At 45.2% G+C, this 18,996-nt stretch overlaps 1 protein-coding gene across 1 annotated transcript in view; it reads left to right on the top strand.

Moving 5' to 3' along the window:
* LOC138643211 (cytochrome P450 2C20-like) overlaps positions 1 to 18,996 on the top strand; it is a 206,524-nt gene that overhangs the window by 134,546 nt on the left and 52,982 nt on the right. The gene's annotated exons all lie outside the window — the stretch shown is intronic.

Raw genomic sequence — 18,996 nt, 5'->3', positions numbered from 1 at the left:
TCAAACATAAAGATACAAAATGTAAATTTGTGGTGAAGAATTAACAACAAGTGGAACACAATTGTGAAGTTGAACGAAATTTATTGGTTATTTTACATTTTTGTGGAAAATCAAAAACTGAAAAGTGGGGCGTGCAATATTATTCGGCCCCTTTACTTTCAGTGCAGTAGATCATTGTGGATCTCTGAATGATCGAATGTCATCCTAAATGCCCAATGATGATAAATATAATCCACCTGTGTGTGATCAAGTCTCCGTATAAATGCACCTGCTCTGTGATAGTCTCAGGGTTCTGTGTGAAGCACAGAGAGCATCATGAAGACCAAGGAACACAACAGGCAGCTCCGTGATACTGTGGTGGAGAAGTTTAAAGCCGGATTTGGATACAAAATGATTTCCAAAACTTTAAACATCCCAAGGAGCACTGTGCAAGCGATCATATTGAAATGGAAGGAGTATCATAACACTGCAAATCTACCAAGACCCGGCCGTCCCTCTAAACTTTCATCTCATACAAGGAGAAGACTGATCAGAGATGCAGCCAAGAGGCCGATGATCACTCTGGATGATCTGCAGAGATCTACAGCTGAGGTGGGACAGTCTGTCCATAGGACAACAATCAGTCGTACACTGCACAAATCTGGCCTTTATGGAAGAGTAGCAAGAAGAAAGCCATTTCTCAAAGAAATCCATAAAAAGTGCTGTTTAACCCCATTACCCCCAAGGGTGGTTTGCACGTTAACAACCGGGCCAATTTTTACAATTCTGACCACTGTCCCTTTATGAGGTTATAACTCTGGAACGCTTCAACAGATCCCAGTGATGCTGACACTGTTTTCTCGGGACATATTGTACTTCATGATAGTGGTAAAAATTCTTTGATAGTACCTGCGTTTGTTTGTGAAAAAAACGGAAATTTGGCAAAAATTATGAAAATTTCGCAATTTTCCAAATTTGAATTTTTATGCAATTAAATCACAGAGATATGTCACACAAAATACTTAATAAGTAACATTTCCCACATGTTTACTTTACATCAGCACAATTTTGGAACCAAAATTTTTTTTTTGTTAGGGAGTTATAAGGGTTAAAAGTTGACCAGCAATTTCTCATTTTTACAACACCATTTTTTTTTAGGGACCACATCTCATTTGAAGTCATTTTGAGGGGTCTATATGATAGAAAATACCCAAGTGTGACACCATTCTAAAAACTACACCCCTCAAGGTGCTCAAAACCATATTCAAGAAGTTTATTAACCCTTCAGGGGTTTCACAGGAATTTTTTGAATGTTTAAATAAAAATGAACATTTAACTTTTTTTCACAAAAATTTTAATTCAGCTCCAATTTGTTTAATTTTACCAAGGGTAACAGGAGAAAATAGACCCCAAACATTGTTGTACAATTTGTCCTGAGCACGACAATACCCCACATGTGGGGGTAAACCACTGTTTGGGCGCATGGCAGAGCTCGGAAGCGAAGGAGCGCCATTTGGCTTTTCAATGCAAAATTGACTGGAATCAAGATGGGACACCATGTTGCGTTTGGAGAACCTCTGATGTGCCTAAACATTGAAACCCCCCACAAGTGACACCATTTTGGAAAGTAGACCCCCTAAGGAACTTATGTAGAGGTGTGGTGAGCACTTTCACCCACCAAGTGCTTCACAGAAGTTTATAATGCAGAACCGTAAAAATAAAAAATCATATTTTTTCACAAAAATTATCTTTTCGCCTCCAATTTTTTATTTTCCCAAGGGTAAGAGAAGAAATTGGACCCCAAACGTTGTTGTACAATTTGTCCTGAGTACGCTGATACCCCATATGTGGGGGTAAACCACTGTTTGGGCGCATGGGAGAGCTCGGAAGGGAAGGAGTGCCGTTTGACTTTTCAATGCAAAATTGACAGGAATTGAGATGGGACGCCATGTTGCGTTTGGAGAGCCACTGATGTGCCTAAACATTGAACCCCCCACAAGTGACACCATTTTGGAAAGTAGACCCCCTAAGGAATTTATCTAGATGTGTTTTGAGCGCTTTGACCCACCAAGGGCTTCACAGAAGTTTACAATACAGAGCCGTAAAAATAAAACAAACATTTTTTCCCACAAAAATTATTTTTTAGCCCCCAGTTTTGTATTTTCCCGAGGGTAACAGGAAAAATTGGACCCCAAAATTTGTTGTCCAATTTCTCCTGAGTGCGCTGATACCTCGTATGTGGGGGGGAACCACTGTTTGGGCGCATGGGAGGACTCGGAAGGGAAGGAGCTCCATTTGGAATGCAGACTTAGATGGAATGGTCTGCAGGTGTCACATTGCATTTGCAGAGCCCCTAATGTACCTAAACAGTAGAAACCCCCCACAATTGACACCATTTTGAAAACTAGACCCCCTAAGGAACTCATCTAGATCTGTTGTGAGAGCTTTGAACCCCCAAGTGTTTCACTACAGTTTGTAACGCAGAGCCGTGAAAAAAAACAAAAAAAACTTTCCCCCAAAAATTATTTTTTAGCCCCCAGTTTTGTATTTTCCCGATGGTAACAGGAGAAATTGGACCCCAAAATTTGTTGTCCAATTTGTCCTGAGTACGCTGATACCCCATATGTGGGGGGAACCACTGTTTCGCTGCATGGGAGGGCTCGGAAGGGAAGGAGCGCCATTTGGAATGCAGACTTAGATGGAATGGTCTGCAGGTGTCACATTGCGTTTGCAGAGCCCCTAATGTACCTAAACAGTAGAAACCCCCCACAAGTGACCCCATATTGGAAACTAGACCCCCCAGGGAACTCATCTAGATGTGTTGTGAGAATTTTGAACCCCCAAGTGTTTCACTACAGTTTATAACGCAGAGCCGTGAAAATAAAAAATCTTTTTTTTCCCACAAAAATTATTTTTTAGCCCCCAGTTTTGTATTTTCCCAAGGGTAACAGGAGAAATTGGACCCCAAAAGTTGTTGTCCTATTTGTTCTGAGTATGCTGATACCCCATATGTTGGGGTAAACCCCTGTTTGGGCACATGGGAGGGCTCGGAAGGGAAGAAGCACTGTTTTACTTTTTCAACGCAGAATTGGCTGGAATTGAGATCGGACGCCATGTCGCATTTGGAGAGCCCCTGATGTGTCTAAACAGTGGAAACCCCCCAATTATAACTGAAACCCTAATCCAAACACACCCCTAACCCTAATCCTAACAGTAACCCTAACCACACCTCTAACCCAGACACACCCCTAATCCTAATCCCAACCCTAATGCGAACCGTAAATGTAATCTAAACCCTAACCGTAACTTTAGCCCCAACCCTAACCCTAACTTTAGCCTCAACCCTAACTGTAGCCCCAACCCTAACCCTAGCCCTAACCCTAACCCTAACCCTAGCCGTAACCCTAACCCTAGCCGTAACCCTAGCCCTAACCCTAACCCTAGCCCTAACCCTAGCCCTAACCCTAGCCCTAGCCCTAACACTAACCCTAACCCTAGCCCTAACCCTAGCCCTAATGGGAAAATGGAAATAAATACATTTTTTTAAATTTTCCCTAACTAAGGGGGTGATGAAGGGGGGTTTGATTTACTTTTATAGCGGGGTTTTTAGCGGATTTTTATGATTGGCAGCCGTCACACACTGAAAGACGCTTTATATTGCAAAAAATATTTTTTGCGTTACCACATTTTGAGAGCTATAATTTTTCCATATTTTGGTCCACAGAGTCATGTGAGGTCTTGTTTTTTGCGGGATGGGTTGACGTTTTATTGGTAACACTGTCGGGCATGTGACATTTTTTGATTGCTTTTTATTACGATTTTTGTGAGGCAAAATGACCAAAAACCAGCTATTCATGAATTTCTTTTGGGGGAGGCGTTTATACCGTTCCGAGTTTGGTAAAATTGATAAAGGAGTTTTATTCTTTGGGTCAGTACGATTACAGCGACACCTCATTTATATCATTTTTTTATGTTTTGGCGCTTTTATACGATAAAAACTATTTTATAGAAAAAATAATTATTTTTGCATTGCTTTATTCTCAGGACTATAACTTTTTTATTTTTTCGCTGATGATGCTGTATGGCAGCTCGTTTTTTGCGGGACAAGATGGCGTTTTCAGCGGTACCATGGTTATTTATATCTGTCTTTTTGATCGCGTGTTATTCCACTTTTTGTTCGGCGGTATGATAATAAAGCGTTTTTTGCCTTGTTTTTTTTTTTTTCTTACGGTGTTTACTGAAGGGGATAACTAGTGGGCCAGTTTTATAGGTGGGGTCGTTACGGACGCGGCGATACTAAATATGTGTACTTTTATTGTTTTTTTTATTATTATTTAGATAAAGAAATGTGTTTATGGGAATAATATATATATTTTTTTATTATTTAGGAATATTTTTTTATTTTTTTTACACATTTGGAAAAATTTTTTTTTACTTTTTTACTTTGTCCCGGGGGAGACATCACAGATCGGTGATCTGACAGTTTGCACAGCACTCTGTCAGATCACCGATCTGACATGCAGCACTGCAGGCTTCACAGTGCCTGCTCTGAGCAGGCTCTGTGAAGCCACCTCCCTCCCTGCAGGACCCGGATGCCGCGGCCATCTTGGATCCGGGGTCTGCAGCGAGGAAGGAGGTAGGAGACCCTCTCAGCAACGCGATCCCATCGCGTTGCTGCGGGGGGCTCAGGGAAGCCCGCAGGGAGCCCCCTCCCTGCGCGATGCTTCCCTATACTGCCGGCACATCGCGATCATGTTTGATCGCGGTGTGCCGGGGGTTAATGTGCCGGGGGCGGTCCGTGACTGCTCCTGGCACATAGTGCCGGATGTCAGCTGCGATAGGCAGCTGACATCCGGCCGCGATTGGCGGCGCTCCCCCCGTGAGCGCTGCCGATCGCATATGACGTACTATCCCATCGAGGGTCAGATAGGCCCAGGGCACCTCGATGGGATAGTACGTCTAAGGTCAGAGAGGGGTTAAAGTTTGCAACAAACCACCTGGGAGACACCAAACATGTGGAAGAAGATGCTCTGGTCAGATGAAACCAAAATCGAACTTTTTGGCAACAATGCCAAATGATATGTTTGGCATAAAGGCAGCACAGCTCATCACCCTGAACACACCATCCCCACTGTCAAACATGGTGGTGGCAGCATCATGGTTTGGACCTGCTTTTCTTCAGCAGGGACAGGGAAGATGGTTAAGATTGATGGGAAGATGGATGGAGCCAAATACAGGACCATTCTTGAAGAAAACCTGTTGGAGTCTGCAAAAGACCTGAGACTGGGACGGAGATTTGTCTTCCAACAAGACAATGATCCCAAACATAGAGCAAAATCTACAATGGAATGGTTCACAAATAAACGTATCCAGGTGTTAGAATGGCCAAGTCAGAGTCTAGACCTCAATCCAATGGAGAATCTGTGGAAAGAGCTGAAAACTGCTGTTCACAAACGATCTCCATCAAACCTCACTGAGCTCGAGCTGTTTGCCAAGGAAGAACGGGCGAGAATTTCAGACTCTCCATGTACAAAACTGATAGAGACAGACCCCAAGTGACTTGTAATCACAGCAAAAGGTGGAGCAACAAAGTATTAAGTTGCAGGGGCCGAATAATATTGCACGCCCCACTTTCCAGTTTTTGATTTTCCACAAAAATTTAAAATAAGCAATAAATTGTGTTCAACTTCACAGTTGTGTTCCACTTGTTGTTGATTCTTCACCAAAAATTTACATTTGGTATCTTTATGTTTGAAGCATGATACGTGGAAAAAGGTTGGAAAGTTCCAGGGAGCCGAATACTTTTGCAAGGCCCTGTAGTTCCCCAAAAGGCTGTGCAAGAGTATCACTGGGATTCAAAAAAATTAAGACCTACCAAGATGCACAATTTTAAGATATTAACAGCCTAAAGTAATAGAGCACAGCTCATTACCCATAAGTATGTATAAGGTCTCATTTGATTGTGGTTGTCAGGACTCTGAACATTGTTTACCTTTGTGCATTACTGCCCTTTTCCAAGATGGTGTCTTTGGTCTCATGTGCCCTGTGTCTTCCTGCTATATAACTCCACCCCAGCCTTCAGTCTGTGCTAGAGTATTCTGCTTTGCATCCTGCTCCTGATTACTCCTGGCCTTGCACCTGCACCTGCTCCTGTGAACCTGTGTTGGAGATCCTGCTACTCTGCCCTGAGTTCCTGCTGCATTCACCAGTTTCCAGGAATCCTCCTTCATCTGCTGCTCTTGTTACTTCCTTCTGCATATGCTGGACATGTACGCTGTTTCTGCTCTGCAAAATCAGAGACTTTTAACCAGGCCTCCCTGGTTGAGCTAAGATTTGCTTTGAACTGCCTTATAAGCATTTCTATGGCATTAATGTTTGATGATCCTAATCGCCGTGCAACCGCTGAATCTGCTTTGTTGTCTTTACGCCAGGCTAAACGTTCTGTTATTGAGTATGCCACTGAATTCAGGAGATTAGCGGTTGATACCAATTGGGACAGTTATGCACAATTGCCTATTTTTAAAAGGGGTCTGTCTAGTATTATAAAAGATGAACTAGCTCGCTCTGAGTCACCACAAGAGCTAGAGACGTTTATACAGCATTGTGTGCGCATAGACATTCACCTAAGGCTGGTTTCACATTGGCGTTTTTTGGGGTGCGTTTTTGCGGTAAAAAACGCAAAAAACCGCATGTAAACGCGTGTAAACGCTGCGTTTTTTTACGCATGCGTTTTGACGCGTTTACATGCGTTTTTACATGCGTTTGCGTTTTTTAAACGCATGCTGAGAAATGTGTGACAGCTGCCAATCATCAAAATAAAGTAAAAAACCCACTATAAACAGAAATAGTTAGGGTCAGGGGTAGGGGTAGATTTAGGGATCATAACCCTAGCCCTAACCCTAAAGGGATCCTACCCCTAACCCTACCCCTAACCCTAAGGGATCCTAACCCTACCCCTAACCCTAAGGGATCCTAACCCTACCCCTAACCCTACCCCTAACCCTAAGGGATCCTAACCCTACCCCTAACCCTAAAGGGATTAGGGTTAGGATCCCTTAGGGTTAGGGGTAGGGTTAAGGGTAGGGTTAGGGGTAGGGTTAGGATCCCTTAGGGGTAGGGTTAGGGGTAGGGTTAGGATCCCTTAGGGTTAGGGGTAGGGTTAGGTTCCCTTTATCACCTTTATGTTGGGGGTGGCATATCAGTGTGTTTTCTGTTTTTTTAATAAAAAAACGCATGCGTTTTTTTTTTTGGGTCCAAAAAACGCTTCTAAAAATACTACAAGTAGCATTTCAGAAAATGAACGCATGCAGTAAAAAAACGCATGCGTCACAAAACGCGACCAAACGCGTACACAAAAAAACGCATGCGTTTTCAATGTTAAATATAGGGGGAAAAAACGCATGCGTTTTCTTTTAAAAAAACGCTGCAGACAAAAACGCAAGTGTGAAACCACCCTTACTGAGTGTAGGCAGGAGAAATTTGCTGCATATAACCATATTTCTAACTTTTCCCTTCCTTCCAAAGAGCCTGCAGGTAAAACCTCTCGGGAGGTGGAGGAGGTGCCCATGCAAATTGATTCCGTTCAGAGGAGCGAGATCAATGAGCGTCGGGAGCATCTCCTTCGTGAAAGCCTATGTTTCTACTGCGGTCAGTCTGACCACTTCTTGATCAATTGTCCTAAGTGTCCTAGACGGCCTAACAAGGTGCTAGCAGCAGTAGGGGAGTATGACAACTGTGATGATGAATCTGACATCTCTGAATGTAGCCTGCCTTTAAATGCTGTATTCCATTCACTTTCTATGGCTTCACCCCCCAAGGAGCTGAAGGAAAAGAACTCTCACTGTTCTCTCCCTATTAAGATCCTGTGTTTAGGACAGTGGCTTTCCAGTGCAGCTATGATTGACTGTGGCGCAGGTGGCAATTTCATGGATATCGCATTTGCCAAGGAACATGGTATTGGAATCCAGCAAAGAGCCTCTCCAATTACCATGGACACAGTGGATGTGTCACCTTTAATCTCTGGGCCTGTGGATCAGGAGACCATACCCCTTGAAATTTTGTTGGAGCCTAATCATCAGGAGCAACTTTCTTTCTTGCTAATTTCTTCTCCTCATTTTCCTATGATTTTAGGCATTCCTTGGTTGCGTTCTCAGAACCCAATTAGCAACTGGGAGACCAAGGAGATTATCTTTCCAACAAGGAGCAACTCAGCGTTAACAGAAGTTGTCCCTGAGTCCACGGCTACGGAACCACATGTACAGGTATCTTCTTTACCTCCAGCATATAGAGTTCTCTGACCTCTGTGACAAGAAGAATGCAGATCAGCTTCCTCCACACAGGCATTATGACTGTCCCATTGAGCTGCTTCCTGGGGCAGCTATTCCTTTTGGTAACGTATACCCTTTGGCGGCACCTGAACTTCAAGCCTTAAAGGAGTATATTGATGAGAATCTGGCCAAAGGCTTCATACGTCCTTCTACCTCACCAGCAGGGGCACCTATCTTTTTTGTAAAGAATAGGGATGGGACCCTGAGACCCTGTGTTGACTATCGGGAGCTCAATAAGGTAACCGTACGAAACCGTTACCCTTTGCCTTTGATTCCCGAATTACTGGAAAGAGTCCGCCATGCTAAGGTGCTCTCTAAGCTGGATCTTCGTGGGGCTTACAATTTGGTGCGTATTCGTCCAGGGTATGAGTGGAAGAGAGCATTCAGATGCCGGTATGGACACTTTGAATCTCTTGTGATGCCCTTCGGGCTTTGTAACGCCCCTGCAGCATTTCAACACCTTGTTAATGACATTTTCAGAGATTTGTTGGACCAGTTTGTGGTAATCTATTTGGACAACATACTAATCTTTTCTGACTCTCTACAGGAACATGAACATGTCAGAACTGTTTTAAGACGTCTGAAAGAGAACCGTCTGTATATCAAGCCAGAGAAATGCGAGTTCCATCGTTCTGAGATACAGTTCTTGGGTTATATCATCTCTCCCCAGGGGCTGAACATGGAATCTGGTAAGATTCAAGCTATCCTTGACTGGCCGGTACCCAAGAACGTTAAGGAGGTCCAACGTTCTATTGGTTTTGCAAATTTCTACAGACGCTTCATTCGAAATTTTTCTGAAATTGTCCGTCCCTTTACTTCCTTGACAAAGAAGGAAAAGCCCTTTAAGTGGTCATCACAGGCTCAAGAAGCTTTTGATCGGCTTAAGATCTGTTTCACATCAGCACCACTGTTGATACACCCAGATCCAACACTTTCATTCATTGTGGAGGTGGACGCTTCTGATAATGCTTTGGGGGCTATTCTCTCCCAAAGAACTGGAGAGAAGGGTCTGCTACATCCTTGTGCTTTCTTTTCCCGTAGACTAACCTCAGCAGAGAAGAATTATGACGTAGGAGAAGAGGAATTGCTGGCTATTATTGCGGCTTTCAAAGAATGGAGGCATCATCTGCAAGGAGCTGCACAACAGATCATAGTGCTGACTGACCATCGCAATTTAGAGTTCCTTAGATCCGCTAGATGTCTTTCACCTCGTCAGGCTCGTTGGAACTTATTCTTAAATCAATTTAACTTTGTTATCTCGTACCGTCCAGGTTCTCGTAATGGGAAGGCTGATGCTTTATCCCGAATCCATGCTGCGGATTCCGTACCTGGAGCCCCGTCCAAGACCATTTTATCTGATGCCAATTTCATCGGAGTTATCCACGATCAGGACTTGTGGAAGGAGTGCAGGGAGGCCTATGACGGTGATGTATTTCTGGCCAACCCACCTGTAGATATTAATCTTGTCTTTAAGGGTGGCATGTGGTTCAGAGATCGACGTATCTACGTCCCTGAGGTCGTCCGTCTGCAGATCCTCAAGTTGGTACATGACTCCAAGTTGGCTGGTCACAGGGGGGGTACAGAAGACACAAGAGTTCCTGAGCCAATTCTTTTGGTGGCCAACTTGCCTGAAGGATACCAAGGACCATGTTCTCTCTTGCGAGGTATGTGCCCGTTACAAGACTCCTCATGTGGCACCTACGGGTCTTCTACAACTATTACCTGTTCCATCCCGCCCTTGGGGGTCTATATCAATGGACTTTATTGTGGAGCTGCCTACATTGGGGGGCATGAATACAATCATGGTGGTAGTTGATCGCCTGACTAAAGCTGCTCATTTTGTTCCATGCACCGGCCTCCCCTCAGCTAAAGATACAGTGAACTTGGTTATACAGAATGTCTTTCGGTTGCATGGGGTCCCGGATGCGATCATCTCTGATCGTGGAGTACAGTTGACTTCAAGATTCTGGAAGGGGTTTTGCTCTGCACTCAATATTAATGTCTGTCTCTCTTCCGCTTACCATCCCCAGACAAATGGTCAGACGGAGCGGACCAACCAGACACTGGAACAATATCTAAGATGCTATGTCAGCCATCTCCAGGATGATTGGTTGGAGTTACTGCCGTTAGCCGAATTTTCATATAACAATTGTCAGAGCGCCTCCACTAAATTTACACCTTTCTTTGCCAATCTGGGTTATCATCCGTGTATCTTACCTAGGTCTCCAATAAATTCTCCGGTTTCGGCAGTGGAGGAAAGGCTGACTGCGATGAGGCAAAATCTGGAGGTTCTGAAGGAATCCCTGACCACAGCTCAAGAATGTTATAGGAGATCGGCTGATAGATTCCGTAAACCTGCACCCATGTTCAAGGCAGGAGATTCCATGTGGTTAGCAACTAAGAATCTGAAGTTAAACGTTCCTTCACAAAAACTTGGACAGAAATTCATTGGCCCTTTCAAGATCTACGGTATTGTGAGCTCTGTGGCCTGCCAGCTGAAGCTGCCTAGGACTATGAAGGTACACCCAGTCTTTCATGTATCTTTACTAAAGCCTGTATCTCCTAATACCTTCCAGGGACGTGTTGTGCCACCTCTGCAGCCTGTGGTGATTGATGGGCAAGAACAATTTGTGGTGGAGGAAATTATTGATTCCAGGATTCGCAGGAATCGGCTCTAATATCTGATAAGATGGCAGGGATATCCCCCTGAGGAAGACTCTTGGGAACCTGTGGAAAACATCAATGCCCAACAGAAGATTTCTCATTTTCATCAGAGATTCCCTGAGAAACCTGGTCCAGGATCATCCTGAGGCCGCTTCTAAGGAGGGAGTAATGTCAGGACCCTGAACATTTTTTACCTTTTGTGCATTACTGCCCTTTTCCAAGATGGTGTCTTTGGTCTCATGTGCCCTGTGTCTTCCTGCTATATAACTCCACCCCAGCCTTCAGTCTGTGCTAGAGTATTCTGCTTTGCATCCTGCTCCTGATTACTCCCTGGCCGTGCACCTGCTCCTGTGAACCTGTGTTGGAGATCCTGCTACTCTGCCCTGAGTTCCTGCTGCATTCACCAGTTTCCAGTAATCCTCCTTCATCTGCTGCTCTTGTTACTTCCTTCTGCATATGCTGGACATGTACGCTGTTTCTGCTCTGCAAAATCAGAGACTTTTAACCAGGCCTCCCTGGTTGAGCTAAGATTTGCTTTGAACTGCCTTATAAGCATTTCTATCTGTGTTTGGACTACCATGGACATATTCGTGTCAAGTTTCCTATAGACTGCTGAGCTGCGTTTGATATTTGCACCAAGTGTTGGACTTGAGTTTCCCTCTACACCTGTTTGTATCACCGTGTTTAATATACACTTTACCACTTATAAAACTGTGTCTTGTAGTCATCTTGATCCACGCAAAGAGTCTCCTGAGTTATCCCTTATAATTATTACAGTGGTTTACTACTGCAGCCTTGAAACACATGGAAGATGGGAGTGGTAGTCAAAGTCTGTATAAAGTAATCCAAAGATTCAAGTGATGGGGAAGTACTGGACCTGCGTAGTCACTGTGATTTATATGGAGGTGCTGCACTTGCAGAGTTAGTGTGATATATATGGAATAGCTGGACTTGCGTAGTAAATGTGATATATAGGAAGGTGCTGGACATGAATAGTGGATGTGACCTATAGGGAGGTGCTAGACTTGCATAGTGCGTGTGATATATTTATAGGGAAGTATTGTAGTTTCATAGTCAATGTATTATATAGGGAAGCATGGTATATAGTGAGTTTCTGAAACTGCATAGACAATGTGATTATATATGGAGGTGCTGGACCTGCATAGTTACTATGACTGTGATATGATTGACCTGTAACATAATGCAATAACAACACTGTAATAATGGCAGTCATTTTATTATTTAACCTCTGCAAACAAGGAGGGAAGTTTAAGTCCCCTGCACTAAACAAAAATCCTGAAACCAAGACTTTTATGTCACAGAAAGCGTGCTTCCTGTAATGTAAGCCGGGTAAGCAATTTTTTTAAAAACCCATTTACCCCCTCAGACTGTTTTCACACTGTTTTTACAATTCTGACCAGTGTAACTTTATGTGGTAATAACTTTGAAATTTCAACAGATCCCACTGATTCTGAGAGTTTTTTTCGTGACACATTGTACTTAATAACAGAAAAAGGAGGAGGGGGGAGGGAAAGGTTGAAGCTTGACACGCCGAGACATACATCTATGAGCCGTTGCAAATGAATGTAACTGGTGGGTGCCGCACCTGCTGGTGATTTTCAGCTGAAGTAGATGAAAAGAGAAGTGGAAATATCCAGCACGTCCATCCGGTGTAGGTAAAATAACCAAAATTTATTAGAACATTTAAAAAAAAAACTATTTTAAAAAAGAGAGAAAGACCCTCTTTGCCTGACGCGTCACCTAGAGGTGGAGATTGGAGGAAGCAATTGGCACTGCGGGAAGCTTTTTGGATTCTGACTTTAGACACCAAATATCCACACGGTATGAATTATAAGAACGATCTTTTTTATATATATTGAACTGACAAACAGATCTTGTGGCAATTTAAAATATATATTTATGTAATCTCAGTATATTTGGAGAAAAATAAGATAAAGTTCTGTTATGTGTGTTTAGCTGCAGCTTTTTTCAGTGTAATTGATTGCTATGTCTGTGATTGGTTCCCTGTTATATATAAACCTGTGTATCCATGTTGTATTAGTTCCTATGACTAGGGGCGCCGTGGTGCGCCAGAAACGCGTCAGGCAAAGAGGGTCTTTCTCTCTTTTTTTAAAATAGTTTTTTAAAATGTTCTAATAAATTTTGGTTATTTTCCCTACACTGGATGGACGTGCTGGATATTTCCACTTCTCTTTTCCTCTACTTAATAACAGTGGTAAAATTTGGTTGATATGACTAGAGATGAGCGAATATGTTCGGAAACCGAACGCCAAACATAAATTCAGCACAAATATGGCACATTCAGATTCGTGATCAGAGACACAAGCAATTTTTATTAAAATTTGAAAAAAATCAGTAAAATTCAATAAAAGTTCAGAAAAAGAATTGAGTTGCCACTAAAGCATTTTAAATCCAAAAGGAAGAAGAAAGCAGCAACACTGCCGTCATGAGGTCCTTTTAGGCTACTTTCACACTAGCATTTTTTGCAATACCTCACAATGCGTCGTTTATGGCAAAAAACGCATCCTGCAAAGTTGTTTGCAGGATGCGTTTTTGCCCCATAGATTAACATTAGCGACGCATTGCCACACGTCGCAACCTTCGTGCGACGGTTGCGCCGTGTTGTGGCGGACCGCCGGGAGCAAAAAACGTTACATGTAACATTTTTTGCTGCCGACGGACCGCTTTTTCCGACCGCGCATGCGCGGCCGGAACTCCGCCCCCACCTCCCCGCACCTCACAATGGGGCAGCGGATGCGCCGGAAAAATGCATCCGCTGCACCTGTTGTGCGGCGCATCAAACGCTAGCATCGGAATCTCAGCCCGACGCACAAGACACAAAGGCTTGTGCCATTGGCTGCTGAAATCACATGTCCCTCTCTATATAAAGTGCGAACATTTTATTTTAGCACCATTTTGTCAGCATAACAGCACAGAGAGGCTGATCCTGACGCTGGGCCTTGGTGCTGATAGAGTTTACAGTAGCTAGTTATCTAGGTGGTTGTTTCTAAGTAAGATAGTATAGAGAGCTAGTGTCCTGTGTGTCTGTGAAATCGACCTTACAGCAGATTTTTCTTTCTTGTGCCATTACTGAGGTCCACAGAAAGCAGGGTACGTTTCCTACACGTGTGTTGTGCACTGCTTCTATTAAGCTTCATGCACGAGTAGACCTTTCAAAATCTATTTTTTTTTCAGTTGCTACTGTTATTCAAAAAAGGCATATCTCCCTTGTCATTTAGTGGTGGTGAAATTCAACTGTATGCAGAGTAAAAAAAAAACTATTTTTTTTCAGATGCTAACATAACACAGCACGATATATTTTACCTTATCATCTAGTGCTGCTGAAATTCAGCTGTGTGCAGCGCTGTTGCAGAGGAAAAAAAACTATTTTTTTTCAGCTGCTAACGTAGTTCAGCACGCCATATTTCACCCTTTCATTTAGTGCCATTGAAATTCAGCTGTGTACGGAGCTCATGCAGAGTAAAAAAAATGTATCACTTGCGAACGTGGTTCAGCACGCCATATTTCACCTTGTCATTTAGTGCCGCTGAAATGCAGCTGTTTGCAGAGCTGGTGAAGTGTAAAAATCTAATTTTTTTTGCTAATAGTGTGCTCCTGCCACAATATCTGAGCAACATGAATGGGAAAAAGCAAGGTTGTGGTGGAAGGGGGATTAGGCTTGGTGTTCAAGGTGTATGTGGGGTCAGTTGTAAAGTTAGTGAAAGCACTAGTGAACCAAAACTGTCACGTCCTATCCAAACACAACTGACAACTTCTTTTACTGGATGGGCTATTCCACTAAATTTCTTTGGCAGCCACACAGTGGTACGACTTGATGAAGGCCAAAAAGAGCATGTGCTCCAGTGGATGGCAAATGTAGCTTTTAGTGGCCTCTCTTCCTCTTCCTCCACCTCCACATCACACACAATACAGTCCACAGAGGAGGAACCTCAATTCCCCTTGCTTGCCCCCCGCGTCACAACTCTCCAACTGCCCAACTAATTATAGGGAAACAGATGGTGAGACTGAAGAGCTATTCCCACATTCTATGCAATAGGCAATAGATGTGTACTCAAAAGATTCAGAGTCAAGAAGAGAAAATCATCAACATAGATGCACACATTTTTTTTAGCTTGGATCGGGGCAGGACAAAGTAGGGTCCGAGCAGCATCCTGACCCTCATCACCAGACATCAACCCCAGGGGGGTAGGTGATCATGATGAGACTCCGATATCTGAGGCTCATATGGACTGTACTGGGCTGTCAGGGCAGGAAGAGGATACAGAGGATGATGTTGAGGTGGTAGATCTCACTTGTTGTGAACCCAGAGGCATGCAGCTGAGTAGGTCTTCTGAGTAGGGGGAGGAGGAAGATGAGGAGATAATGCTGCATCCTACGGCGCAGACATGGAATGATGCAACAACGACAAGCACTGCATCCGCAGCCATAACTGTGGCAGTGGCCAGCAGCATTTATGGGTCTGCCACTCACAGGGGCAGTGTTGTGAATTCTGCTTTTGGGCTCCCTCCGGTGGTTGTATGTGGTAATGCAGTTGTCCCTGGGCTGCAGTCCTGGACAGGTGTATCTGCTGATTGCAATTCTAATTGGGGTATTTAGGTTTGCAGGACTCATTAGTCCTTACCAGTTGTCAATGTTTCTTGGGAAGTGTTGGACCTCTGTCTGGCTTCTCCTGCTTAGCTGCCAATTCAGCAAGATAAGTGTCTGTTTCTTTTTCTATGGCACACAAGCTGTGTGCTTGTTTTTTTATTGTATTTTTGATTGTATTCCTGCTCTGAGTGTAGGAGTCTCTGGAGTTGGAGATATACGTTCCACGTCTTTAATTAGATGAAGGAATTTTTTGTATAATCTGCTGTGGATATTTTTGGAAGGGTTTTAATACTGACCACACAGAACTCTGTCCTATCCTTTCCTATTTTAGCTAGAGTGGCCTCTTGTGCTAAATCCTGTTTTCTGCCTACGTGTGTCTTTCCTCTCCTACTCACAGCCAATATTTGTGGGGGGCTGCCTATCCTTTGGGGTTCTGCTCTGAGGCAAGGTAGTATTCCTATTTCCATCTATAGGGGGTATTTAGTCCTCCGGCTGCGACGAGGTGTCTAGGGTTTGTTAGGCACACCCCACGGCTACTTCTAGTTGCGGTGTTAAGATCAGGATTTGCGGTCAGTATAGTTACCACCTACTCCAGTGAAAGTTTTCATGCTGCTCCAAGGTCACCGGATCATAACAGGGCAGTAGGATTTGCCTGGCCTGGGCCTTTTTTGACACTGCAAAGGATGAGCCAACTCATGTTATCTGTAGAGATGAGCGAATATGTTTGGAAAACTATCGCTAAACATAAATTCGGCACAAATATGGTACATGCAGATTCGTAATCGGTAACACAAGCATTTTTCTTGTCAGTGACACACACATATATATGTATTTATATTACATGGATGGATATATAAAAGAAAAGCTGGCAATTCATGTGCCGCGATCAGTAAAATCACAGCATGAGAGGTTAGAGTAGAATATATAGTATAGATATATACACATAGAATACATGTGTATATATATATATATATATATATATATATATATGTGCATATATATGTATATACATATATTTATATATATATATATATATGTCAGCGACACACACATATATATGTATATATATTACATAAATAGATGAAAAGCTGGTAATTCATGTGCCGTGCATGGTAAAATCACAGCAGGAGCCGACAGGATAAAAGAGATGGATTGCATACAGTAAATACATATGGAATATATATATATATATATATATATATATATATATACTGTGTATATATATATATATATATATATATATATATATATCAGTGACAAATACAATTAGTGCAGTGTGTGCAAATTACTGTACATGTATTTAATAAAAGATTAATTTTCGGAAAAAAATGACGCGGGCTCCCTCGCAATTTTCGTAATCAGCAGAGGGAGAGCCGATGGATGGAGGCAGATGTTTATAGGATGGAAAGGGCTAATACTAGTGTTGAGCGATACCTTCCGATATCCAAAAGTATCGGTATTGGATTGGATCGGCCGATATCCAAAATATCGGATATCGCCGATACCGATACCCGATACCAATGCAAGTCAATGGGACACAAATATCAGAATGTAAATAAGTCCTTTCTGTCCTTCTAGATCCTGTTCCAGAAAGGGGAAGAGTGTGGGCGGTGCATAGGCGGACACTGTGCATGTCTGTGTGTGCGGGCGGGGTCTGTGCGTGCCTGCCGGGGCTCTGTGCGGCCTGCCGGGGCTCTGTGCGGCCTGCCGGGGCTCTGTGCGGCCTGCCGGGGCTCTGTGCATGCCTGCCGGGGCTCTGTGCATGCCTGCCGGGGCTCTGTGTGGCCTGCCGGGGCTCTGTGTGACCTGCTGGGGCACTGTGCATGCCTGCCGGGGCTCTGTGTGGCCTGCCGGGGCTCTGTGTGACCTGCCGGGGCTCTGTGCGTGCCTGCCGGGGCTCTGTGTGTGCCTGCCGGGGCTCTGTGTGTGCCTGCCGGGGCTCTGTGTGTGCCTGCCGGGGCTCTGTGCGGCCTGCCGGGGCTCTGTACGTGCCTGCTGGAGCTTTGTGCGGCCTGCCGGGGCTCTGTCCGTGCCTGCCGGGGCTTTGTGCGTACCTGCCGGGGCTCCGTGCGGGCTGCTGGGGCTCTGTGCGGCCTGCCGGGGCTCTGTGCGGCCAGCCAGGGCTGTGTGCGGCCTGCCGGGGCTCTGTACGTGCCTGCCGGGGCTTTGTGCGGCCTGCCGGGGCTCTGTGCGGCCAGCCAGGGCTGTGTCCGTGCCTGCCGGGGCTCTGTACGTGCCTGCCGGGGCTTTGTGCGGCCTGCCGGGGCTCTGTCCGTGCCTGCCGGGGCTCTGTGCGTGCCTGCCGGGGCTCTGTGCGTGCCTGCCGGGGCTCTGTGCCTGCCTGCCGGGGCTCTGTGCGGCCTGCCGGAGCTCTGTGTGTGCCTGCCGGGGCTGTGTGGGCTGCCGGGGCTGTGTGGGCTGCCGGGGCTCTGTGTGTGCCTGCCGGGGCTCTGTGTGTGCCTGCCGGGGCTCTGTGTGTGCCTGCCGGGGCTCTGTGCGGCCTGCCGGGGCTCTGTACGTGCCTGCTGGAGCTTTGTGCGGCCTGCCGGGGCTCTGCCCGTGCCTGCCGGGGCTCTGTCCGTGCCTGCCGGGGCTTTGTGCGTACCGCCGGGGCTCTGTGCGGCCTGCCGGGGCTCTGTGCGGCCTGCCGGGGCTCTGTACGTGCCTGCCGGGGCTTTGTGCGGCCTGCCGGGGCTCTGTGCGGCCAGCCAGGGCTGTGTCCGTGCCTGCCGGGGCTCTGTACGTGCCTGCCGGGGCTCTGTCCGTGCCTGCCGGGGCTCTGTCCGTGCCTGCCGGGGCTCTGTGCGTGCCTGCCGGGGCTCTGTGCCTGCCTGCCGGGGCTCTGTACGGCCTGCCGGAGCTCTGTGTGTGCCTGCCAGGGCTGTGTGGGCTGCCGGGGCTGTGCGGGCTGCCGTGGCTCTGTGCGTGCCTGCCAGGGCTCTGTGCGGGCTGCCGGGGCTCTGTGCAGGCTGCCTGGGGTCTGTGCATGTGTGCAGGCATTGTCCGATGGCACTACAAGTCCCATCGGACGATGCCTGCAACAGTGACAGTGATTGACACATTAGCCAATGATGGGACAGTAGTAGTCCCATCATCCGACTAATGTGTTGAATGTAAAAAAAAAAGCATACTACATACATACTACATACAGTACATTCATACATTACATACAGTCATGGCCAAAAGTTTTGAGAATAAGACAAATATTAATTTTTCCAAAGTCTACTGCTTCATTTTTTTCTAATGGCAATTTGCATACACTCCTGAATGTCAGAGTGATCAGCTTAACAGCAATTACTGTACTTGCAAAGTCAATATTTGCCCAGAAAATGAACTTTAACCCCCAAAACACATTTCAACATCATTGCAGTCCTGCCTTAAAAGGAGCAGCTAACAT

Source organism: Ranitomeya imitator, chromosome 6 (assembly GCF_032444005.1).
Source record: "Ranitomeya imitator isolate aRanImi1 chromosome 6, aRanImi1.pri, whole genome shotgun sequence".
Lineage (NCBI taxonomy): Eukaryota > Metazoa > Chordata > Amphibia > Anura > Dendrobatidae > Ranitomeya > Ranitomeya imitator.
This window is presented reverse-complemented; position numbering and strand designations above follow the sequence as displayed.